General features: G+C 51.5%; 4 non-coding genes across 4 annotated transcripts; all 4 read left to right on the top strand.

Moving 5' to 3' along the window:
- Window positions 1-7249: 7249 nt before the first annotated feature.
- TRNAL-AAG (transfer RNA leucine (anticodon AAG)) lies at window positions 7250-7331 on the top strand. Its single transcript has one exon. It is a non-coding gene; the product is annotated as a tRNA-Leu (tRNA).
- A 2826-nt stretch (window positions 7332-10157) lies between these two features.
- TRNAL-AAG (transfer RNA leucine (anticodon AAG)) lies at window positions 10158-10239 on the top strand. Its single transcript has one exon. It is a non-coding gene; the product is annotated as a tRNA-Leu (tRNA).
- A 5732-nt stretch (window positions 10240-15971) lies between these two features.
- TRNAL-AAG (transfer RNA leucine (anticodon AAG)) lies at window positions 15972-16053 on the top strand. The gene has a single exon. It is a non-coding gene; the product is annotated as a tRNA-Leu (tRNA).
- A 7196-nt stretch (window positions 16054-23249) lies between these two features.
- TRNAL-AAG (transfer RNA leucine (anticodon AAG)) lies at window positions 23250-23331 on the top strand. The gene has a single exon. It is a non-coding gene; the product is annotated as a tRNA-Leu (tRNA).
- The last annotated feature ends 1566 nt before the right edge of the window (window positions 23332-24897 follow it).

Below are 24897 nucleotides of genomic sequence, written 5' to 3' on the forward strand. Positions count from 1 at the left end.
AGGCGCTGGATTAAGGCTCCAGTCTCTTCGGAGGCGTGGGTTCAAATCCCACCGCTGCCACTTTTCCTGGCCTTGCATTTTAAAGAAGAACGTAACGTTGACCTCTTCCTTCATTAGTGCCACCTCTGTCGCAAAGAGCAAGCGGATGGTATGCCACACCCTGCAGGAAAAAGGTTTCGCTTCTGACGTCTTGCTTTTCTGGACATCCAGTCTCAAGTTTCCCATCTGGAACGGCGCTCCCTGCTGCTTTGTGAAGGCTTGCTGCAAGAGCCTTCGAAACCCAGGAGCTCTTGCGTTGAGCTGTGACGCGTCCTGGGAAGACCTCCCGTTGCAGCGGAATGAGCCCCACTTCCAGGGCGTGCTGGTAGCAAATTTCCCACAGCCCACAGGGAGCAAACGATCCCAGGTGTGATGTATCACCAGAAGAGGCTGAGATGAGAGTAAGGGTTCACGCGTGTGCCCGGACCAAGGTTAATGATGGGATTAGAGCTAGGGTTAGATGCAGGGAAAGAGTGAGAGTTATAATTAGGGATAAAGCTAACAGGTGATCATTACTCGTCATGTAACATGATACAAAGGGTCAGAAGAGGAACTGATTCAGGGTTACAATTTGGACTTCGCAGACAACAGGAGCACTAAATGGTGCTGAGGGGGACTCAATAAAGCGGACCGGCCGCCTAATGTAAGCAATTGTCCACAAATATTGTACGATGACTAGCGTTGCCGGTGCTTTTTTCTTAAAGAGTCAGTTCCTGGCATCCATTCCCTACTTGACTCAACCTAATCTTCAAGAATATTTGTCAAGAACTAAAAAAAATCCAGAAAAGGTTTAACCTGCCCGTCGGGGAATTGAACCCGGGGATACTGACCACTATACTAACGAGGAGACGTGAGGGCATGAAATGAACAGCTGCTGATGTCTGCACAGCATCCAGCGACCACCTAGATGGCCTAGGGGGTCTCATTTTCCCCCGTCAAACGGCTTGCCCGATCTAAGGCTAATTTCTTTCTTTTTATCGGCACCAGGCTTAAAACTCAGTTTAAGGTGATAGTTCCGGGCTATGTTTGACTCCAGAGTTGAATCTGTCATCCCGCCTTTCCTCAGCAAATCAAGCTACCCATCTCAAGTCTCATGAGCTGAGGACGGCAAAGTCCCTGTGGGCTTAGGACAGTCAAAGAAACCCCTGGGCTGCATGCTAAGCCCCTTTTCGGCTTCACTTTCCGAAACCTGCCCCAGCTTGCGATTCGTTTTTTTCTCACTTCTTGCCCCCATCTCCCACCTTGCCTCATGGTCTCCCCTCCTCTGCGCACCTGAGAGTTTGCCTGCCCTTCCACTGCCTGTCTCCAGACTTTCCAAGGAGAAAAGGCAAAGCACTAAAGCGGGCCGGGCAACGGGTCAAGTTCCGCTTTCGGCGGCTAGCAGGAAGGTAGCGTGGCCGAGCGGTCTAAGGCGCTGGATTAAGGCTCCAGTCTCTTCGGAGGCGTGGGTTCAAATCCCACCACTGCCACTTTTCCTGGCCTTGCATTTTAAAGAAGAACGTAACGTTGACCTCTTCCTTCATTAGTGCCACCTCTGTCGCAATGAGCAAGCGGATGGTATGCCACACCCTGCAGGAAAAAGGTTTCGCTTCTGACGTCTTGCTTTTCTGGACATCCAGTCTCAAGTTTCCCATCTGGAACGGCGCTCCCTGCTGCTTTGTGAAGGCTTGCTGCAAGAGCCTTCGAAACCCAGGAGCTCTTGCGTTGAGCTGTGACGCGTCCTGGGAAGACCTCCCGTTGCAGCGGAATGAGCCCCACTTCCAGGGCGTGCTGGTAGCAAATTTCCCACAGCCCACAGGGAGCAAACGATCCCAGGTGTGATGTATCACCAGGAGAGGCTGAGATGAGAGTAAGGGTTCACGCGTGTACCCGGACCAAGGTTAATGATGGGATTAGAGCTAGGGTTAGATGCAGGGAAAGAGTGAGAGTTATAATTAGGGATAAAGCTAACAGGTGATCATTACTCGTCATGTAACATGATACAAAGGGTCACAAGAGGAACTGATTCAGGGTTACAATTTGGACTTCGCAGACAACAGGAGCACTAAATGGTGCTGAGGGGGACTCAATAAAGCGGACCGGCCGCCTAATGTAAGCAATTGTGCACAAATATTGTACGATGACTAGCGTTGCCGGTGCTTTTTTCTGAAAGAGTCAGTTCCTTGCACCCATTCCCTACTTGACTCAACCTAATCTTCAAGAATATTTGTCAAGAACTAAAAAAAATCCAGAAAAGGTTTAACCTCCCCGTCGGGGAGGTCTCCCGCGTGACAGGCGGGGATACTGACCACTATACTAACGAGGAGACGTGAGGGCATGAAATGAACAGCTGCTGATGTCTGCACAGCATCCAGCGACCACCTAGATGGCCTAGGGGGTCTCATTTTCCCCCGTCAAACGGCTTGCCCGATCTAAGGCTAATTTCTTTCTTTTTATCGGCACCAGGCTTAAAAATCAGTTTAAGGTGATCGTTCAGGGCTATGTTTGACTCCAGAGTTGAACCTGTCATCCCGCCTTTCCTCAGCAAATCAAGCTACCCATCTCAAGTCTCATGAGCTGAGGACGGCAAAGTCCCTGTGGGCTTAGGACAGTCAAAGAAACCCCTGGGCTGCATGCTAAGCCCCTTTTCGGCTTCACTTTCCGAAACCTGCCCCAGCTTGCGATTCGTTTTTTTCTCACTTCTTGCCCCCATCTCCCACCTTGCCTCATGGTCTCCCCTCCTCTGCGCACCTGACAGTTTGCCTGCCCTTCCACTGCCTGTCTCCAGACTTTCCAAGGAGAAAAGGCAAAGCACTAAAGCGGGCCGGGCAACGGGTCAAGTTCCGCTTTCGGCGGCTAGCAGGAAGGTAGCGTGGCCGAGCGGTCTAAGGCGCTGGATTAAGGCTCCAGTCTCTTCGGAGGCGTGGGTTCAAATCCCACCACTGCCACTTTTCCTGGCCTTGCATTTTAAAGAAGAACGTAACGTTGACCTCTTCCTTCATTAGTGCCACCTCTGTCGCAATGAGCAAGCGGATGGTATGCCACACCCTGCAGGAAAAAGGTTTAGCTTCTGACGTCTTGCTTTTCTGGACATCCAGTCTCAAGTTTCCCATCTGGAACGGCGCTCCCTGCTGCTTTGTGAAGGCTTGCTGCAAGAGCCTTCGAAACCCAGGAGCTCTTGCGTTGAGCTGTGACGCGTCCTGGGAAGACCTCCCGTTGCAGCGGAATGAGCCCCACTTCCAGGGCGTGCTGGTAGCAAATTTCCCACAGCCCACAGGGAGCAAACGATCCCAGGTGTGATGTATCACCAGGAGAGGCTGAGATGAGAGTAAGGGTTCACGCGTGTGCCCGGAGCAAGGTTAATGATGGGATTAGAGCTAGGGTTAGATGCAGGGAAAGAGTGAGAGTTATAATTAGGGATAAAGCTAACAGGTGATCATTACTCGTCATGTAACATGATACAAAGGGTCACAAGAGGAACTGATTCAGGGTTACAATTTGGACTTCGCAGACAACAGGAGCACTAAATGGTGCTGAGGGGGACTCAATAAAGCGGACCGGCCGCCTAATGTAAGCAATTGTGCACAAATATTGTACGATGACTAGCGTTGCCGGTGCTTTTTTCTGAAAGAGTCAGTTCCTGGCACCCATTCCCTACTTGACTCAACCTAATCTTCAAGAATATTTGTCAAGAACTAAAAAAAATCCAGAAAAGGTTTAACCTCCCGGTCTCCCGCGTGACAGGCGGGGATACTGACCACTATACTAACGAGGAGACGTGAGGGCATGAAATGAACAGCTGCTGATGTCTGCACAGCATCCAGCGACCACCTAGATGGCCTAGGGGGTCTCATTTTCCCCCGTCAAACGGCTTGCCCGATCTAAGGCTAATTTCTTTCTTTTTATCGGCACCAGGCTTAAAACTCAGTTTAAGGTGATCGTTCCGGGCTATGTTTGACTCCAGAGTTGAACCTGTCATCCCGCCTTTCCTCAGCAAATCAAGCTACCCATCTCAAGTCTCATGAGCTGAGGACGGCAAAGTCCCTGTGGGCTTAGGACAGTCAAAGAAACCCCTGGGCTGCATGCTAAGCCCCTTTTCGGCTTCACTTTCCGAAACCTGCCCCAGCTTGCGATTCGTTTTTTTCTCACTTCTTGCCCCCATCTCCCACCTTGCCTCATGGTCTCCCCTCCTCTGCGCACCTGACAGTTTGCCTGCCCTTCCACTGCCTGTCTCCAGACTTTCCAAGGAGAAAAGGCAAAGCACTAAAGCGGGCCGGGCAACGGGTCAAGTTCCGCTTTCGGCGGCTAGCAGGAAGGTAGCGTGGCCGAGCGGTCTAAGGCGCTGGATTAAGGCTCCAGTCTCTTCGGAGGAGTGGGTTCAAATCCCACCGCTGCCACTTTTCCTGGCCTTGCATTTTAAAGAAGAACGTAACGTTGACCTCTTCCTCATTAGTGCCACCTCTGTCGCAATGAGCAAGCGGATGGTATGCCACACCCTGCAGGAAAAAGGTTTCGCTTCTGACGTCTTGCTTTTCTGGACATCCAGTCTCAAGTTTCCCATCTGGAACGGCGCTCCCTGCTGCTTTGTGAAGGCTTGCTGCAAGAGCCTTCGAAACCCAGGAGCTCTTGCGTTGAGCTGTGACGTGTCCTGGGAAGACCTCCCGTTGCAGCGGAATGAGCCCCACTTCCAGGGCGTGCTGGTAGCAAATTTCCCACAGCCCACAGGGAGCAAACGATCCCAGGTGTGATGTATCACCAGGAGAGGCTGAGATGAGAGTAAGGGTTCACGCGTGTGCCCGGACCAAGGTTAATGATGGGATTAGAGCTAGGGTTAGATGCAGGGAAAGAGTGAGAGTTATAATTAGGGATAAAGCTAACAGGTGATCATTACTCGTCATGTAACATGATACAAAGGGTCAGAAGAGGAACTGATTCAGGGTTACAATTTGGACTTCGCAGACAACAGGAGCACTAAATGGTGCTGAGGGGGACTCAATAAAGCGGACCGGCCGCCTAATGTAAGCAATTGTGCACAAATATTGTACGATGACTAGCGTTGCCGGTGCTTTTTTCTGAAAGAGTCAGTTCCTGGCACCCATTCCCTACTTGACTCAACCTAATCTTCAAGAATATTTGTCAAGAACTAAAAAAAATCCAGAAAAGGTTTAACCTCCCCGCCCGGTCTCCCGCGTGACAGGCGGGGATACTGACCACTATACTAACGAGGAGACGTGAGGGCATGAAATGAACAGCTGCTGATGTCTGCACAGCATCCAGCGACCACCTAGATGGCCTAGGGGGTCTCATTTTCCCCCGTCAAACGGCTTGCCCGATCTAAGGCTAATTTCGTTCTTTTTATCGGCACCAGGCTTAAAACTCAGTTTAAGGTGATCGTTCCGGGCTATGTTTGACTCCAGAGTTGAACCTGTCATCCCGCCTTTCCTCAGCAAATCAAGCTACCCATCTCAAGTCTCATGAGCTGAGGACGGCAAAGTCCCTGTGGGCTTAGGACAGTCAAAGAAACCCCTGGGCTGCATGCTAAGCCCCTTTTCGGCTTCACTTTCCGAAACCTGCCCCAGCTTGCGATTCGTTTTTTTCTCACTTCTTGCCCCCATCTCCCACCTTGCCTCATGGTCTCCCCTCCTCTGCGCACCTGACAGTTTGCCTGCCCTTCCACTGCCTGTCTCCAGACTTTCCAAGGAGAAAAGGCAAAGCACTAAAGCGGGCCGGGCAACGGGTCAAGTTCCGCTTTCGGCGGCTAGCAGGAAGGTAGCGTGGCCGAGCGGTCTAGGGCGCTGGATTAAGGCTCCAGTCTCTTCGGAGGCGTGGGTTCAAATCCCACCGCTGCCACTTTTCCTGGCCTTGCATTTTAAAGAAGAACGTAACGTTGACCTCTTCCTTCATTAGTGCCACCTCTGTCGCAATGAGCAAGCGGATGGTATGCCACACCCTGCAGGAAAAAGGTTTCGCTTCTGACGTCTTGCTTTTCTGGACATCCAGCCTCAAGTTTCCCATCTGGAACGGCGCTCCCTGCTGCTTTGTGAAGGCTTGCTGCAAGAGCCTTCGAAACCCAGGAGCTCTTGCGTTGAGCTGTGACGCGTCCTGGGAAGTCCTCCCGTTGCAGCGGAATGAGCCCCACTTCCAGGGCGTGCTGGTAGCAAATTTCCCACAGCCCACAGGGAGCAAACGATCCCAGGTGTGATGTATCACCAGGAGAGGCTGAGATGAGAGTAAGGGTTCACGCGTGTGCCCGGACCAAGGTTAATGATGGGATTAGAGCTAGGGTTAGATGCAGGGAAAGAGTGAGAGTTATAATTAGGGATAAAGCTAACAGGTGATCATTACTCGTCATGTAACATGATACAAAGGGTCAGAAGAGGAACTGATTCAGGGTTACAATTTGGACTTCGCAGACAACAGGAGCACTAAATGGTGCTGAGGGGGACTCAATAAAGCGGACCGGCCGCCTAATGTAAGCAATTGTGCACAAATATTGTACGATGACTAGCGTTGCCGGTGCTTTTTTCTGAAAGAGTCAGTTCCTGGCACCCATTCCCTACTTGACTCAACCTAATCTTCAAGAATATTTGTCAAGAACTAAAAAAAATCCAGAAAAGGTTTAACCTCCCCGTCGGGGAACCCCGGTCTCCCGCGTGACAGGCGGGGATACTGACCACTATACTAACGAGGAGACGTGAGGGCATGAAATGAACAGCTGCTGATGTCTGCACAGCATCCAGCGACCACCTAGATGGCCTAGGGGGTCTCATTTTCCCCCGTCAAACGGCTTGCCCGATCTAAGGCTAATTTCTTTCTTTTTATCGGCACCAGGCTTAAAACTCAGTTTAAGGTGATCGTTCCGGGCTATGTTTGACTCCAGAGTTGAACCTGTCATCCCGCCTTTCCTCAGCAAATCAAGCTACCCATCTCAAGTCTCATGAGCTGAGGACGGCAAAGTCCCTGTGGGCTTAGGACAGTCAAAGAAACCCCTGGGCTGCATGCTAAGCCCCTTTTCGGCTTCACTTTCCGAAACCTGCCCCAGCTTGCGATTCGTTTTTTTCTCACTTCTTGCCCCCATCTCCCACCTTGCCTCATGGTCTCCCCTCCTCTGCGCACCTGACAGTTTGCCTGCCCTTCCACTGCCTGTCTCCAGACTTTCCAAGGAGAAAAGGCAAAGCACTAAAGCGGGCCGGGCAACGGGTCAAGTTCCGCTTTCGGCGGCTAGCAGGAAGGTAGCGTGGCCGAGCGGTCTAAGGCGCTGGATTAAGGCTCCAGTCTCTTCGGAGGCGTGGGTTCAAATCCCACCGCTGCCACTTTTCCTGGCCTTGCATTTTAAAGAAGAACGTAACGTTGACCTCTTCCTTCATTAGTGCCACCTCTGTCGCAATGAGCTAGCGGATGGTATGCCACACCCTGCAGGAAAAAGGTTTCGCTTCTGACGTCTTGCTTTTCTGGACATCCAGTCTCAAGTTTCCCATCTGGAACGGCGCTCCCTGCTGCTTTGTGAAGGCTTGCTGCAAGAGCCTTCGAAACCCAGGAGCTCTTGCGTTGAGCTGTGACGCGTCCTGGGAAGACCTCCCGTTGCAGCGGAATGAGCCCCACTTCCAGGGCGTGCTGGTAGCAAATTTCCCATAGCCCACAGGGAGCAAACGATCCCAGGTGTGATGTATCACCAGGAGAGGCTGAGATGAGAGTAAGGGTTCACGCGTGTGCCCGGAACAAGGTTAATGATGGGATTAGAGCTAGGGTTAGATGCAGGGAAAGAGTGAGAGTTATAATTAGGGATAAAGCTAACAGGTGATCATTACTCGTCATGTAACATGATACAAAGGGTCAGAAGAGGAACTGATTCAGGGTTACAATTTGGACTTCGCAGACAACAGGAGCACTAAATGGTGCTGAGGGGGACTCAATAAAGCGGACCGGCCGCCTAATGTAAGCAATTGTGCACAAATATTGTACGATGACTAGCGTTGCCGGTGCTTTTTTCTGAAAGAGTCAGTTCCTGGCACCCATTCCCTACTTGACTCAACCTAATCTTCAAGAATATTTGTCAAGAACTAAAAAAAATCCAGGAAAGGTTTAACCTCCCCGCCCGGTCTCCCGCGTGACAGGCGGGGATACTGACCACTATACTAACGAGGAGACGTGAGGGCATGAAATGAACAGCTGCTGATGTCTGCACAGCATCCAGCGACCACCTAGATGGCCTAGGGGGTCTCATTTTCCCCCGTCAAACGGCTTGCCCGATCTAAGGCTAATTTCTTTCTTTTTATCGGCACCAGGCTTAAAACTCAGTTTAAGGTGATCGTTCCGGGCTATGTTTGACTCCAGAGTTGAACCTGTCATCCCGCCTTTCCTCAGCAAATCAAGCTACCCATCTCAAGTCTCATGAGCTGAGGACGGCAAAGTCCCTGTGGGCTTAGGACAGTCAAAGAAACCCCTGGGCTGCATGCTAAGCCCCTTTTCGGCTTCACTTTCCGAAACCTGCCCCAGCTTGCGATTCGTTTTTTTCTCACTTCTTGCCCCCATCTCCCACCTTGCCTCATGGTCTCCCCTCCTCTGCGCACCTGACAGTTTGTCTGCCCTTCCACTGCCTGTCTCCAGACTTTCCAAGGAGAAAAGGCAAAGCACTAAAGCGGGCCGGGCAACGGGTCAAGTTCCGCTTTCGGCGGCTAGCAGGAAGGTAGCGTGGCCAAGCGGTCTAAGGCGCTGGATTAAGGCTCCAGTCTCTTCGGAGGCGTGGGTTCAAATCCCACCGCTGCCACTTTTCCTGGCCTTGCATTTTAAAGAAGAACGTAACGTTGACCTCTTCCTTCATTAGTGCCACCTCTGTCGCAATGAGCAAGCGGATGGTATGCCACACCCTGCAGGAAAAAGGTTTCGCTTCTGACGTCTTGCTTTTCTGGACATCCAGTCTCAAGTTTCCCATCTGGAACGGCGCTCCCTGCTGCTTTGTGAAGGCTTGCTGCAAGAGCCTTCGAAACCCAGGAGCTCTTGCGTTGAGCTGTGACACGTCCTGGGAAGACCTCCCGTTGCTGCGGAATGAGCCCCACTTCCAGGGCGTGCTGGTAGCAAATTTCCCACAGCCCACAGGGAGCAAACGATCCCAGGTGTGATGTATCACCAGGAGAGGCTGAGATGAGAGTAAGGGTTCACGCGTGTGCCCGGACCAAGGTTAATGATGGGATTAGAGCTAGGGTTAGATGCAGGGAAAGAGTGAGAGTTATAATTAGGGATAAAGCTAACAGGTGATCATTACTCGTCATGTAACATGATACAAAGGGTCAGAAGAGGAACTGATTCAGGGTTACAATTTGGACTTCGCAGACAACAGGAGCACTAAATGGTGCTGAGGGGGACTCAATAAAGCGGACCGGCCGCCTAATGTAAGCAATTGTGCACAAATATTGCACGATGACTAGCGTTGCCGGTGCTTTTTTCTTAAAGAGTCAGTTCCTGGCACCCATTCCCTACTTGACTCAACCTAATCTTCAAGAATATTTGTCAAGAACTAAAAAAAATCCAGAAAAGGTTTAACCTCCCCGTCGGGTCTCCCGTGTGACAGGCGGGGATACTGACCACTATCCTAACGAGGAGACGTGAGGGCACGAAATGAACAGCTGCTGATGTCTGCACAGCATCCAGCGACCACCTAGATGGCCTAGGGGGTCTCATTTTCCCCCGTCAAACGGCTTGCCCGATCTAAGGCTAATTTCTTTCTTTTTATCGGCACCAGGCTTAAAACTCAGTTTAAGGTGATCGTTCCGGGCTATGTTTGACTCCAGAGTTGAACCTGTCATCCCGCCTTTCCTCAGCAAATCAAGCTACCCATCTCAAGTCTCATGAGCTGAGGACGGCAAAGTCCCTGTGGGCTTAGGACAGTCAAAGAAACCCCTGGGCTGCATGCTAAGCCCCTTTTCGGCTTCACTTTCCGAAACCTGCCCCAGCTTGCGATTCGTTTTTTTCTCACTTCTTGCCCCCATCTCCCACCTTGCCTCATGGTCTCCCCTCCTCTGCGCACCTGACAGTTTGCCTGCCCTTCCACTGCCTGTCTCCAGACTTTCCAAGGAGAAAAGGCAAAGCACTAAAGCGGGCCGGGCAACGGGTCAAGTTCCGCTTTCGGCGGCTAGCAGGAAGGTAGCGTGGCCGAGCGGTCTAAGGCGCTGGATTAAGGCTCCAGTCTCTTCGGAGGCGTGGGTTCAAATCCCACCGCTGCCACTTTTCCTGGCCTTGCATTTTAAAGAAGAACGTAACGTTGACCTCTTCCTTCATTAGTGCCACCTCTGTCGCAATGAGCAAGCGGATGGTATGCCACACCCTGCAGGAAAAAGGTTTCGCTTCTGACGTCTTGCTTTTCTGGACATCCAGTCTCAAGTTTCCCATCTTGAACGGCGCTCCCTGCTGCTTTGTGAAGGCTTGCTGCAAGAGCCTTCGAAACCCAGGAGCTCTTGCGTTGAGCTGTGACGCGTCCTGGGAAGACCTCCCGTTGCAGCGGAATGAGCCCCACTTCCAGGGCGTGCTGGTAGCAAATTTCCCACAGCCCACAGGGAGCAAACGATCCCAGGTGTGATGTATCACCAGGAGAGGCTGAGATGAGAGTAAGGGTTCACGCGTGTGCCCGGACCAAGGTTAATGATGGGATTAGAGCTAGGGTTAGATGCAGGGAAAGAGTGAGAGTTATAATTAGGGATAAAGCTAACAGGTGATCATTACTCGTCATGTAACATGATACAAAGGGTCACAAGAGGAACTGATTCAGGGTTACAATTTGGACTTCGCAGACAACAGGAGCACTAAATGGTGCTGAGGGGGACTCAATAAAGCGGACCGGCCGCCTAATGTAAGCAATTGTGCACAAATATTGTACGATGACTAGCGTTGCCGGTGCTTTTTTCTGAAAGAGTCAGTTCCTGGCACCCATTCCCTACTTGACTCAACCTAATCTTCAAGAATATTTGTCAAGAACTAAAAAAAATCCAGAAAAGGTTTACCCTCGGTCTCCCGCGTGACAGGCGGGGATACTGACCACTATACTAACGAGGAGACGTGAGGGCATGAAATGAACAGCTGCTGATGTCTGCACAGCATCCAGCGACCACCTAGATGGCCTAGGGGGTCTCATTTTCCCCCGTCAAACGGCTTGCCCGATCTAAGGCTAATTTCTTTCTTTTTATCGGCACCAGGCTTAAAACTCAGTTTAAGGTGATCGTTCCGGGCTATGTTTGACTCCAGAGTTGAACCTGTCATCCCGCCTTTCCTCAGCAAATCAAGCTACCCATCTCAAGTCTCATGAGCTGAGGACGGCAAAGTCCCTGTGGGCTTAGGACAGTCAAAGAAACCCCTGGGCTGCATGCTAAGCCCCTTTTCGGCTTCACTTTCCGAAACCTGCCCCAGCTTGCGATTCGTTTTTTTCTCACTTCTTGCCCCCATCTCCCACCTTGCCTCATGGTCTCCCCTCCTCTGCGCACCTGACAGTTTGCCTGCCCTTCCACTGCCTGTCTCCAGACTTTCCAAGGAGAAAAGGCAAAGCACTAAAGCGGGCCGGGCAACGGGTCAAGTTCCGCTTTCGGCGGCTAGCAGGAAGGTAGCGTGGCGGAGCGGTCTAAGGCGCTGGATTAAGGCTCCAGTCTCTTCGGAGGCGTGGGTTCAAATCCCACCGCTGCCACTTTTCCTGGCCTTGCATTTTAAAGAAGAACGTAACGTTGACCTCTTCCTTCATTAGTGCCACCTCTGTCGCAATGAGCAAGCGGATGGTATGCCACACCCTGCAGGAAAAAGGTTTCGCTTCTGACGTCTTGCTTTTCTGGACATCCAGTCTCAAGTTTCCCATCTGGAACTGCGCTCCCTGCTGCTTTGTGAAGGCTTGCTGCAAGAGCCTTCGAAACCCAGGAGCTCTTGCGTTGAGCTGTGACGTGTCCTGGGAAGACCTCCCGTTGCAGCGGAATGAGCCCCACTTCCAGGGCGTGCTGGTAGCAAATTTCCCACAGCCCACAGGGAGCAAACGATCCCAGGTGTGATGTATCACCAGGAGAGGCTGAGATGAGAGTAAGGGTTCACGCGTGTGCCCGGACCAAGGTTAATGATGGGATTAGAGCTAGGGTTAGATGCAGGGAAAGAGTGAGAGTTATAATTAGGGATAAAGCTAACAGGTGATCATTACTCGTCATGTAACATGATACAAAGGGTCAGAAGAGGAACTGATTCAGGGTTACAATTTGGACTTCGCAGACAACAGGAGCACTAAATGGTGCTGAGGGGGACTCAATAAAGCGGACCGGCCGCCTAATGTAAGCAATTGTGCACAAATATTGTACGATGACTAGCGTTGCCGGTGCTTTTTTCTGAAAGAGTCAGTTCCTGGCACCCATTCCCTACTTGACTCAACCTAATCTTCAAGAATATTTGTCAAGAACTAAAAAAAATCCAGAAAAGGTTTAACCTCCCCGCCCGGTCTCCCGCGTGACAGGCGGGGATACTGACCACTATACTAACGAGGAGACGTGAGGGCATGAAATGAACAGCTGCTGATGTCTGCACAGCATCCAGCGACCACCTAGATGGCCTAGGGGGTCTCATTTTCCCCCGTCAAACGGCTAGCCCGATCTAAGGCTAATTTCTTTCTTTTTATCGGCACCAGGCTTAAAACTCAGTTTAAGGTGATCGTTCCGGGCTATGTTTGACTCCAGAGTTGAACCTGTCATCCCGCCTTTCCTCAGCAAATCAAGCTACCCATCTCAAGTCTCATGAGCTGAGGACGGCAAAGTCCCTGTGGGCTTAGGACAGTCAAAGAAACCCCTGGGCTGCATGCTAAGCCCCTTTTCGGCTTCACTTTCCGAAACCTGCCCCAGCTTGCGATTCGTTTTTTTCTCACTTCTTGCCCCCATCTCCCACCTTGCCTCATGGTCTCCCCTCCTCTGCGCACCTGACAGTTTGTCTGCCCTTCCACTACCTGTCTCCAGACTTTCCAAGGAGAAAAGGCAAAGCACTAAAGCGGGCCGGGCAACGGGTCAAGTTCCGCTTTCGGCGGCTAGCAGGAAGGTAGCGTGGCCAAGCGGTCTAAGGCGCTGGATTAAGGCTCCAGTCTCTTCGGAGGCGTGGGTTCAAATCCCACCGCTGCCACTTTTCCTGGCCTTGCATTTTAAAGAAGAACGTAACGTTGACCTCTTCCTTCATTAGTGCCACCTCTGTCGCAATGAGCAAGCGGATGGTATGCCACACCCTGCAGGAAAAAGGTTTCGCTTCTGACGTCTTGCTTTTCTGGACATCCAGTCTCAAGTTTCCCATCTGGAACGGCGCTCCCTGCTGCTTTGTGAAGGCTTGCTGCAAGAGCCTTCGAAACCCAGGAGCTCTTGCGTTGAGCTGTGACACGTCCTGGGAAGACCTCCCGTTGCAGCGGAATGAGCCCCACTTCCAGGGCGTGCTGGTAGCAAATTTCCCACAGCCCACAGGGAGCAAACGATCCCAGGTGTGATGTATCACCAGGAGTGGCTGAGATGAGAGTAAGGGTTCACGCGTGTGCCCGGACCAAGGTTAATGATGGGATTAGAGCTAGGGTTAGATGCAGGGAAAGAGTGAGAGTTATAATTAGGGATAAAGCTAACAGGTGATCATTACTCGTCATGTAACATGATACAAAGGGTCAGAAGAGGAACTGATTCAGGGTTACAATTTGGACTTCGCAGACAACAGGAGCACTAAATGGTGCTGAGGGGGACTCAATAAAGCGGACCGGCCGCCTAATGTAAGCAATTGTGCACAAATATTGTACGATGACTAGCGTTGCCGGTGCTTTTTTCTTAAAGAGTCAGTTCCTGGCACCCATTCCCTACTTGACTCAACCTAATCTTCAAGAATATTTGTCAAGAACTAAAAAAAATCCAGAAAAGGTTTAACCTCCCCGTCGGAACCCCGGTCTCCCGCGTGACAGGCGGGGATACTGACCACTATACTAACGAGGAGACGTGAGGGCACGAAATGAACAGCTGCTGATGTCTGCACAGCATCCAGCGACCACCTAGATGGCCTAGGGGGTCTCATTTTCCCCCGTCAAACGGCTTGCCCGATCTAAGGCTAATTTCTTTCTTTTTATCGGCACCAGGCTTAAAACTCAGTTTAAGGTGATCGTTCCGGGCTATGTTTGACTCCAGAGTTGAACCTGTCATCCCGCCTTTCCTCAGCAAATCAAGCTACCCATCTCAAGTCTCATGAGCTGAGGACGGCAAAGTCCCTGTGGGCGTAGGACAGTCAAAGAAACCCCTGGGCTGCATGCTAAGCCCCTTTTCGGCTTCACTTTCCGAAACCTGCCCCAGCTTGCGATTCGTTTTTTTCTCACTTCTTGCCCCCATCTCCCACCTTGCCTCATGGTCTCCCCTCCTCTGCGCACCTGACAGTTTGCCTGCCCTTCCACTGCCTGTCTCCAGACTTTCCAAGGAGAAAAGGCAAAGCACTAAAGCGGGCCGGGCAACGGGTCAAGTTCCGCTTTCGGCGGCTAGCAGGAAGGTAGCGTGGCCGAGCGGTCTAAGGCGCTGGATTAAGGCTCCAGTCTCTTCGGAGGCGTGGGTTCAAATCCCACTGCTGCCACTTTTCCTGGCCTTGCATTTTAAAGAAGAACGTAACGTTGACCTCTTCCTTCATTAGTGCCACCTCTGTCGCAATGAGCAAGCGGATGGAATGCCACACCCTGCAGGAAAAAGGTTTCGCTTCTGACGTCTTGCTTTTCTGGACATCCAGCCTCAAGTTTCCCATCTGGAACGGCGCTCCCTGCTGCTTTGTGAAGGCTTGCTGCAAGAGCCTTCGAAACCCAGGAGCTCTTGCGTTGAGCTGTGACGCGTCCTGGGAAGACCTCCCGTTGCAGCGGAATGAGCCCCACTTCCAGGGCGTGCTGGTAGCAAATTTCCCACAGCCCACAGGGAGCAAACGATCCCAGGTGTGATGTATCACCAGGAGAGGCTGAGATGAGAGTAAGGGTTCACGCGTGTGCCCGGACAAAGGTTAATGATGGGATTAGAGCTAGGGTTAGATGCAGGGAAAGAGTGAGAGTTATAATTAGGGATAAAGCTAACAGGTGATCATTACTCGTCATGTAACATGATACAAAGGGTCAGAAGAGGAACTGATTCAGGGTTACAATTTGGACTTCGCAGACAACAGGAGCACTAAATGGTGCTGAGGGGGACTCAATAAAGCGGACCGGCCGCCTAATGTAAGCAATTGTGCACAAATATTGTACGATGACTAGCGTTGCCGGTGCTTTTTTCTTAAAGAGTCAGTTCCTGGCACCCATTCCCTACTTGACTCAACCTAATCTTCAAGAATATTTGTCAAGAACTAAAAAAAATCCAGAAAAGGTTTAACCTCCCCCCGGTCTCCCGCGTGACAGGCGGGGATACTGACCACTATACTAACAAGGAGACGTGAGGGCACGAAATGAACAGCTGCTGATGTCTGCACAGCATCCAGCGACCACCTAGATGGCCTAGGGGGTCTCATTTTCCCCCGTCAAACGGCTTGCCCGATCTAAGGCTAATTTCTTTCTTTTTATCGGCACCAGGCTTAAAACTCAGTTTAAGGTGATCGTTCCGGGCTATGTTTGACTCCAGAGTTGAACCTGTCATCCCGCCTTTCCTCAGCAAATCAAGCTACCCATCTCAAGTCTCATGAGCTGAGGACGGCAAAGTCCCTGTGGGTTTAGGACAGTCAAAGAAACCCCTGGGCTGCATGCTAAGCCCCTTTTCGGCTTCACTTTCCGAAACCTGCCCCAGCTTGCGATTCGTTTTTTTCTCACTTCTTGCCCCCATCTCCCACCTTGCCTCATGGTCTCCCCTCCTCTGCGCACCTGACAGTTTGCCTGCCCTTTAATTGCCTGTCTCCAGACTTTCCAAGGAGAAAAGGCAAAGCACTAAAGCGGGCCGGGCAACGGGTCAAGTTCCGCTTTCGGCGGCTAGCAGGAAGGTAGCGTGGCCGAGCGGTCTAAGGCGCTGGATTAAGGCTCCAGTCTCTTCGGAGGCGTGGGTTCAAATCCCACCGCTGCCACTTTTCCTGGCCTTGCATTTTAAAGAAGAACGTAACGTTGACCTCTTCCTTCATTAGTGCCACCTCTGTCGCAATGAGCAAGCGGATGGTATGCCACACCCTGCAGGAAAAAGGTTTCGCTTCTGACGTCTTGCTTTTCTGGACATCCAGTCTCAAGTTTCCCATCTGGAACGGCGCTCCCTGCTGCTTTGTGAAGGCTTGCTGCAAGAGCCTTCGAAACCCAGGAGCTCTTGCGTTGAGCTGTGACGCGTCCTGGGAAGACCTCCCGTTGCAGCGGAATGAGCCCCACTTCCAGGGCGTGCTGGTAGCAAATTTCCCACAGCCCACAGGGAGCAAACGATCCCAGGTGTGATGTATCACCAGGAGAGGCTGAGATGAGAGTAAGGGTTCACGCGTGTGCCCGGACCAAGGTTAATGATGGGATTAGAGCTAGGGTTAGATGCAGGGAAAGAGTGAGAGTTATAATTAGGGATAAAGCTAACAGGTGATCATTACTCGTCATGTAACATGATACAAAGGGTCAGAAGAGGAACTGATTCAGGGTTACAATTTGGACTTCGCAGACAACAGGAGCACTAAATGGTGCTGAGGGGGACTCAATAAAGCGGACCGGCCGCCTAATGTAAGCAATTGTGCACAAATATTGTACGATGACTAGCGTTGCCGGTGCTTTTTTCTGAAAGAGTCAGTTCCTGGCACCCATTCCCTACTTGACTCAACCTAATCTTCAAGAATATTTGTCAAGAACTAAAAAAAATCCAGAAAAGGTTTAACCTCCCCGTCGGGGTCTCCCGCGTGACAGGCGGGGATACTGACCACTATACTAACGAGGAGACGTGAGGGCATGAAATGAACAGCTGCTGATGTCTGCACAGCATCCAGCGACCACCTAGATGGCCTAGGGGGTCTCATTTTCCCCCGTCAAACGGCTTGCCCGATCTAAGGCTAATTTCTTTCTTTTTATCGGCACCAGGCTTAAAACTCAGTTTAAGGTGATCGTTCCGGGCTATGTTTGACTCCAGAGTTGAACCTGTCATCCCGCCTTTCCTCAGCAAATCAAGCTACCCATCTCAAGTCTCATGAGCTGAGGACGGCAAAGTCCCTGTGGGCTTAGGACAGTCAAAGAAACCCCTGGGCTGCATGCTAAGCCCCTTTTCGGCTTCACTTTCCGAAACCTGCCCCAGCTTGCGATTCGTTTTTTTCTCACTTTTTGCCCCCATCTCCCACCTTGCCTCATGGTCTCCCCTCCTCTGCGCACCTGACAGTTTGCCTGCCCTTCCACTGCCTGTCTCCAGACTTTCCAAGGAGAAAAGGCAAAGCACTAAAGCGGGCCGGGCAACGGGTCAAGTTCCGCTTTCGGCGGCTAGCAGGAAAGTAGCGTGGCCAAGCGGTCTAAGGCGCTGGATTAAGGCTCCAGTCTCTTCGGAGGCGTGGGTTCAAATCCCACCGCTGCCACTTTTCCTGGCCTTGCATTTTAAAGAAGAACGTAACGTTGACCTCTTCCTTCATTAGTGCCACCTCTGTCGTAATGAGCAAGCGGATGGTATGCCACACCCTGCAGGAAAAAGGTTTCGCTTCTGACGTCTTGCTTTTCTGGACATCCAGTCTCAAGTTTCCCATCTGGAACGGCGCTCCCTGCTGCTTTGTGAAGGCTTGCTGCAAGAGCCTTCGAAACCCAGGAGCTCTTGCGTTGAGCTGTGACGCGTCCTGGGAAGACCTCCCGTTGCAGCGGAATGAGCCCCACTTCCAGGGCGTGCTGGTAACAAATTTCCCACAGCCCACAGGGAGCAAACGATCCCAGGTGTGATGTATCACCAGGAGAGGCTGAGATGAGAGTAAGGGTTCACGCGTGTGCCCGGACCAAGGTTAATGATGGGATTAGAGCTAGGGTTAGATGCAGGGAAAGAGTGAGAGTTATAATTAGGGATAAAGCTAACAGGTGATCATTACTCGTCATGTAACATGATACAAAGGGTCAGAAGAGGAACTGATTCAGGGTTACAATTTGGACTTCGCAGACAACAGGAGCACTAAATGGTGCTGAGGGGGACTCAATAAAGCGGACCGGCCGCCTAATGTAAGCAATTGTGCACAAATATTGTACGATGACTAGCGTTGCCGGTGCTTTTTTCTTAAAGAGTCAGTTCCTGGCACCCATTCCCTACTTGACTCAACCTAATCTTCAAGAATATTTGTCAAGAACTAAAAAAAATCCAGAAAAGGTTTAACCTCCCCGTCGGGGAATTCCGTGACAGGCGGGGATACCGACCACTATACTAACGAGGAGACGTGAGGGCATGAAATGAACAGCTGCTGATGTCTGCACAGCATCCAGCGACCACCTAGATGGCCTAGGGGGTCTCATTTTCCCCCGTCAAACGGCTTGCCCGATCTAAGGCTAATTTCTTTCTTTTTATCGGCACCAGGCTTAAAACTCAGTTTAAGGTGATAGTTCCGGGCTATGTTTGACTCCAGAGTTGAATCTGTCATCCCGCCTTTCCTCAGCAAATCAAGCTACCCATCTCAAGTCTCATGAGCTGAGGACGGCAAAGTCCCTGTGGGCTTAGGACAGTCAAAGAAACCCCTGGGCTGCATGCTAAGCCCCTTTTCGGCTTCACTTTCCGAAACCTGCCCCAGCTTGCGATTCGTTTTTTTCTCACTTCTTGCCCCCATCTCCCACCTTGCCTCATGGTCTCCCCTCCTCTGCGCACCTGACAGTTTGCCTGCCCTTCCACTGCCTGTCTCCAGACTTTCCAAGGAGAAAAGGCAAAGCACTAAAGCGGGCCGGGCAACGGGTCAAGTTCCGCTTTCGGCGGCTAGCAGGAAGGTAGCGTGGCCGAGCGGTCTAAGGCGCTGGATTAAGGCTCCAGTCTCTTCGGAGGCGTGGGTTCAAATCCCACCACTGCCACTTTTCCTGGCCTTGCATTTTAAAGAAGAACGTAACGTTGACCTCTTCCTTCATTAGTGCCACCTCTGTCGCAATGAGCAAGCGGATGGTATGCCACACCCTGCAGGAAAAAGGTTTCGCTTCTGACGTCTTGCTTTTCTGGACATCCAGTCTCAAGTTTCCCATCTGGAACGGCGCTCCCTGCTGCTTTGTGAAGGCTTGCTGCAAGAGCCTTCGAAACCCAGGAGCTCTTGCGTTGAGCTGTGACGCGTCCTGGGAAGACCTCCCGTTGCAGCGGAATGAGCCCCACTTCCAGGGCGTGCTGGTAGCAAATTTCCCACAGCCCACAGGGAGCAAACGATCCCAGGTGTGATGTATCACCAGGAGAGGCTGAGATGAGAGTAAGGGTTCACGCGTGTACCCGGACCAAGGTTAATGATGGGATTAGAGCTAGGGTTAGATGCAGGGAAAGAGTGAGAGTTATAATTAGGGATAAAGCTAACAGGTGATCATTACTCGTCATGTAACATGATACAAAGGGTCACAAGAGGAACTGATTCAGGGTTACAATTTGGACTTCGCAGACAACAGGAGCACTAAATGGTGCTGAGGGGGACTCAATAAAGCGGACCGGCCGCCTAATGTAAGCAATTGTGCACAAATATTGTACGATGACTAGCGTTGCCGGTGCTTTTTTCTGAAAGAGTCAGTTCCTTGCACCCATTCCCTACTTGACTCAACCTAATCTTCAAGAATATTTGTCAAGAACTAAAAAAAATCCAGAAAAGGTTTAACCTCCCCGTCGGGGAGGTCTCCCGCGTGACAGGCGGGGATACTGACCACTATACTAACGAGGAGACGTGAGGGCATGAAATGAACAGCTGCTGATGTCTGCACAGCATCCAGCGACCACCTAGATGGCCTAGGGGGTCTCATTTTCCCCCGTCAAACGGCTTGCCCGATCTAAGGCTAATTTCTTTCTTTTTATCGGCACCAGGCTTAAAAATCAGTTTAAGGTGATCGTTCAGGGCTATGTTTGACTCCAGAGTTGAACCTGTCATCCCGCCTTTCCTCAGCAAATCAAGCTACCCATCTCAAGTCTCATGAGCTGAGGACGGCAAAGTCCCTGTGGGCTTAGGACAGTCAAAGAAACCCCTGGGCTGCATGCTAAGCCCCTTTTCGGCTTCACTTTCCGAAACCTGCCCCAGCTTGCGATTCGTTTTTTTCTCACTTCTTGCCCCCATCTCCCACCTTGCCTCATGGTCTCCCCTCCTCTGCGCACCTGACAGTTTGCCTGCCCTTCCACTGCCTGTCTCCAGACTTTCCAAGGAGAAAAGGCAAAGCACTAAAGCGGGCCGGGCAACGGGTCAAGTTCCGCTTTCGGCGGCTAGCAGGAAGGTAGCGTGGCCGAGCGGTCTAAGGCGCTGGATTAAGGCTCCAGTCTCTTCGGAGGCGTGGGTTCAAATCCCACCACTGCCACTTTTCCTGGCCTTGCATTTTAAAGAAGAACGTAACGTTGACCTCTTCCTTCATTAGTGCCACCTCTGTCGCAATGAGCAAGCGGATGGTATGCCACACCCTGCAGGAAAAAGGTTTAGCTTCTGACGTCTTGCTTTTCTGGACATCCAGTCTCAAGTTTCCCATCTGGAACGGCGCTCCCTGCTGCTTTGTGAAGGCTTGCTGCAAGAGCCTTCGAAACCCAGGAGCTCTTGCGTTGAGCTGTGACGCGTCCTGGGAAGACCTCCCGTTGCAGCGGAATGAGCCCCACTTCCAGGGCGTGCTGGTAGCAAATTTCCCACAGCCCACAGGGAGCAAACGATCCCAGGTGTGATGTATCACCAGGAGAGGCTGAGATGAGAGTAAGGGTTCACGCGTGTGCCCGGAGCAAGGTTAATGATGGGATTAGAGCTAGGGTTAGATGCAGGGAAAGAGTGAGAGTTATAATTAGGGATAAAGCTAACAGGTGATCATTACTCGTCATGTAACATGATACAAAGGGTCACAAGAGGAACTGATTCAGGGTTACAATTTGGACTTCGCAGACAACAGGAGCACTAAATGGTGCTGAGGGGGACTCAATAAAGCGGACCGGCCGCCTAATGTAAGCAATTGTGCACAAATATTGTACGATGACTAGCGTTGCCGGTGCTTTTTTCTGAAAGAGTCAGTTCCTGGCACCCATTCCCTACTTGACTCAACCTAATCTTCAAGAATATTTGTCAAGAACTAAAAAAAATCCAGAAAAGGTTTAACCTCCCGGTCTCCCGCGTGACAGGCGGGGATACTGACCACTATACTAACGAGGAGACGTGAGGGCATGAAATGAACAGCTGCTGATGTCTGCACAGCATCCAGCGACCACCTAGATGGCCTAGGGGGTCTCATTTTCCCCCGTCAAACGGCTTGCCCGATCTAAGGCTAATTTCTTTCTTTTTATCGGCACCAGGCTTAAAACTCAGTTTAAGGTGATCGTTCCGGGCTATGTTTGACTCCAGAGTTGAACCTGTCATCCCGCCTTTCCTCAGCAAATCAAGCTACCCATCTCAAGTCTCATGAGCTGAGGACGGCAAAGTCCCTGTGGGCTTAGGACAGTCAAAGAAACCCCTGGGCTGCATGCTAAGCCCCTTTTCGGCTTCACTTTCCGAAACCTGCCCCAGCTTGCGATTCGTTTTTTTCTCACTTCTTGCCCCCATCTCCCACCTTGCCTCATGGTCTCCCCTCCTCTGCGCACCTGACAGTTTGCCTGCCCTTCCACTGCCTGTCTCCAGACTTTCCAAGGAGAAAAGGCAAAGCACTAAAGCGGGCCGGGCAACGGGTCAAGTTCCGCTTTCGGCGGCTAGCAGGAAGGTAGCGTGGCCGAGCGGTCTAGGGCGCTGGATTAAGGCTCCAGTCTCTTCGGAGGCGTGGGTTCAAATCCCACCGCTGCCACTTTTCCTGGCCTTGCATTTTAAAGAAGAACGTAACGTTGACCTCTTCCTTCATTAGTGCCACCTCTGTCGCAATGAGCAAGCGGATGGTATGCCACACCCTGCAGGAAAAAGGTTTCGCTTCTGACGTCTTGCTTTTCTGGACATCCAGCCTCAAGTTTCCCATCTGGAACGGCGCTCCCTGCTGCTTTGTGAAGGCTTGCTGCAAGAGCCTTCGAAACCCAGGAGCTCTTGCGTTGAGCTGTGACGCGTCCTGGGAAGTCCTCCCGTTGCAGCGGAATGAGCCCCACTTCCAGGGCGTGCTGGTAGCAAATTTCCCACAGCCCACAGGGAGCAAACGATCCCAGGTGTGATGTATCACCAGGAGAGGCTGAGATGAGAGTAAGGGTTCACGCGTGTGCCCGGACCAAGGTTAATGATGGGATTAGAGCTAGGGTTAGATGCAGGGAAAGAGTGAGAGTTATAATTAGGGATAAAGCTAACAGGTGATCATTACTCGTCATGTAACATGATACAAAGGGTCAGAAGAGGAACTGATTCAGGGTTACAATTTGGACTTCGCAGACAACAGGAGCACTAAATGGTGCTGAGGGGGACTCAATAAAGCGGACCGGCCGCCTAATGTAAGCAATTGTGCACAAATATTGTACGATGACTAGCGTTGCCGGTGCTTTTTTCTGAAAGAGTCAGTTCCTGGCACCCATTCCCTACTTGACTCAACCTAATCTTCAAGAATATTTGTCAAGAACTAAAAAAAATCCAGAAAAGGTTTAACCTCCCCGTCGGGGAACCCCGGTCTCCCGCGTGACAGGCGGGGATACTGACCACTATACTAACGAGGAGACGTGAGGGCATGAAATGAACAGCTGCTGATGTCTGCACAGCATCCAGCGACCACCTAGATGGCCTAGGGGGTCTCATTTTCCCCCGTCAAACGGCTTGCCCGATCTAAGGCTAATTTCTTTCTTTTTATCGGCACCAGGCTTAAAACTCAGTTTAAGGTGATCGTTCCGGGCTATGTTTGACTCCAGAGTTGAACCTGTCATCCCGCCTTTCCTCAGCAAATCAAGCTACCCATCTCAAGTCTCATGAGCTGAGGACGGCAAAGTCCCTGTGGGCTTAGGACAGTCAAAGAAACCCCTGGGCTGCATGCTAAGCCCCTTTTCGGCTTCACTTTCCGAAACCTGCCCCAGCTTGCGATTCGTTTTTTTCTCACTTCTTGCCCCCATCTCCCACCTTGCCTCATGGTCTCCCCTCCTCTGCGCACCTGACAGTTTGCCTGCCCTTCCACTGCCTGTCTCCAGACTTTCCAAGGAGAAAAGGCAAAGCACTAAAGCGGGCCGGGCAACGGGTCAAGTTCCGCTTTCGGCGGCTAGCAAGAAGGTAGCGTGGCCGAGCGGTCTAAGGCGCTGGATTAAGGCTCCAGTCTCTTCGGAGGCGTGGGTTCAAATCCCACCGCTGCCACTTTTCCTGGCCTTGCATTTTAAAGAAGAACGTAACGTTGACCTCTTCCTTCATTAGTGCCACCTCTGTCGCAATGAGCTAGCGGATGGTATGCCACACCCTGCAGGAAAAAGGTTTCGCTTCTGACGTCTTGCTTTTCTGGACATCCAGTCTCAAGTTTCCCATCTGGAACGGCGCTCCCTGCTGCTTTGTGAAGGCTTGCTGCAAGAGCCTTCGAAACCCAGGAGCTCTTGCGTTGAGCTGTGACGCGTCCTGGGAAGACCTCCCGTTGCAGCGGAATGAGCCCCACTTCCAGGGCGTGCTGGTAGCAAATTTCCCATAGCCCACAGGGAGCAAACGATCCCAGGTGTGATGTATCACCAGGAGAGGCTGAGATGAGAGTAAGGGTTCACGCGTGTGCCCGGAACAAGGTTAATGATGGGATTAGAGCTAGGGTTAGATGCAGGGAAAGAGTGAGAGTTATAATTAGGGATAAAGCTAACAGGTGATCATTACTCGTCATGTAACATGATACAAAGGGTCAGAAGAGGAACTGATTCAGGGTTACAATTTGGACTTCGCAGACAACAGGAGCACTAAATGGTGCTGAGGGGGACTCAATAAAGCGGACCGGCCGCCTAATGTAAGCAATTGTGCACAAATATTGTACGATGACTAGCGTTGCCGGTGCTTTTTTCTGAAAGAGTCAGTTCCTGGCACCCATTCCCTACTTGACTCAACCTAATCTTCAAGAATATTTGTCAAGAACTAAAAAAAATCCAGGAAAGGTTTAACCTCCCCGCCCGGTCTCCCGCGTGACAGGCGGGGATACTGACCACTATACTAACGAGGAGACGTGAGGGCATGAAATGAACAGCTGCTGATGTCTGCACAGCATCCAGCGACCACCTAGATGGCCTAGGGGGTCTCATTTTCCCCCGTCAAACGGCTTGCCCGATCTAAGGCTAATTTCTTTCTTTTTATCGGCACCAGGCTTAAAACTCAGTTTAAGGTGATCGTTCCGGGCTATGTTTGACTCCAGAGTTGAACCTGTCATCCCGCCTTTCCTCAGCAAATCAAGCTACCCATCTCAAGTCTCATGAGCTGAGGACGGCAAAGTCCCTGTGGGCTTAGGACAGTCAAAGAAACCCCTGGGCTGCATGCTAAGCCCCTTTTCGGCTTCACTTTCCGAAACCTGCCCCAGCTTGCGATTCGTTTTTTTCTCACTTCTTGCCCCCATCTCCCACCTTGCCTCATGGTCTCCCCTCCTCTGCGCACCTGACAGTTTGTCTGCCCTTCCACTGCCTGTCTCCAGACTTTCCAAGGAGAAAAGGCAAAGCACTAAAGCGGGCCGGGCAACGGGTCAAGTTCCGCTTTCGGCGGCTAGCAGGAAGGTAGCGTGGCCAAGCGGTCTAAGGCGCTGGATTAAGGCTCCAGTCTCTTCGGAGGCGTGGGTTCAAATCCCACCGCTGCCACTTTTCCTGGCCTTGCATTTTAAAGAAGAACGTAACGTTGACCTCTTCCTTCATTAGTGCCACCTCTGTCGCAATGAGCAAGCGGATGGTATGCCACACCCTGCAGGAAAAA

The sequence above is a fragment of the Ambystoma mexicanum genome, unplaced genomic scaffold (assembly GCF_040938575.1).
Source record: "Ambystoma mexicanum isolate Mex_15411 unplaced genomic scaffold, UKY_AmexF1_1 Mex_scaf89, whole genome shotgun sequence".
In the NCBI taxonomy this organism is placed as follows: Eukaryota; Metazoa; Chordata; class Amphibia; order Caudata; family Ambystomatidae; genus Ambystoma; species Ambystoma mexicanum.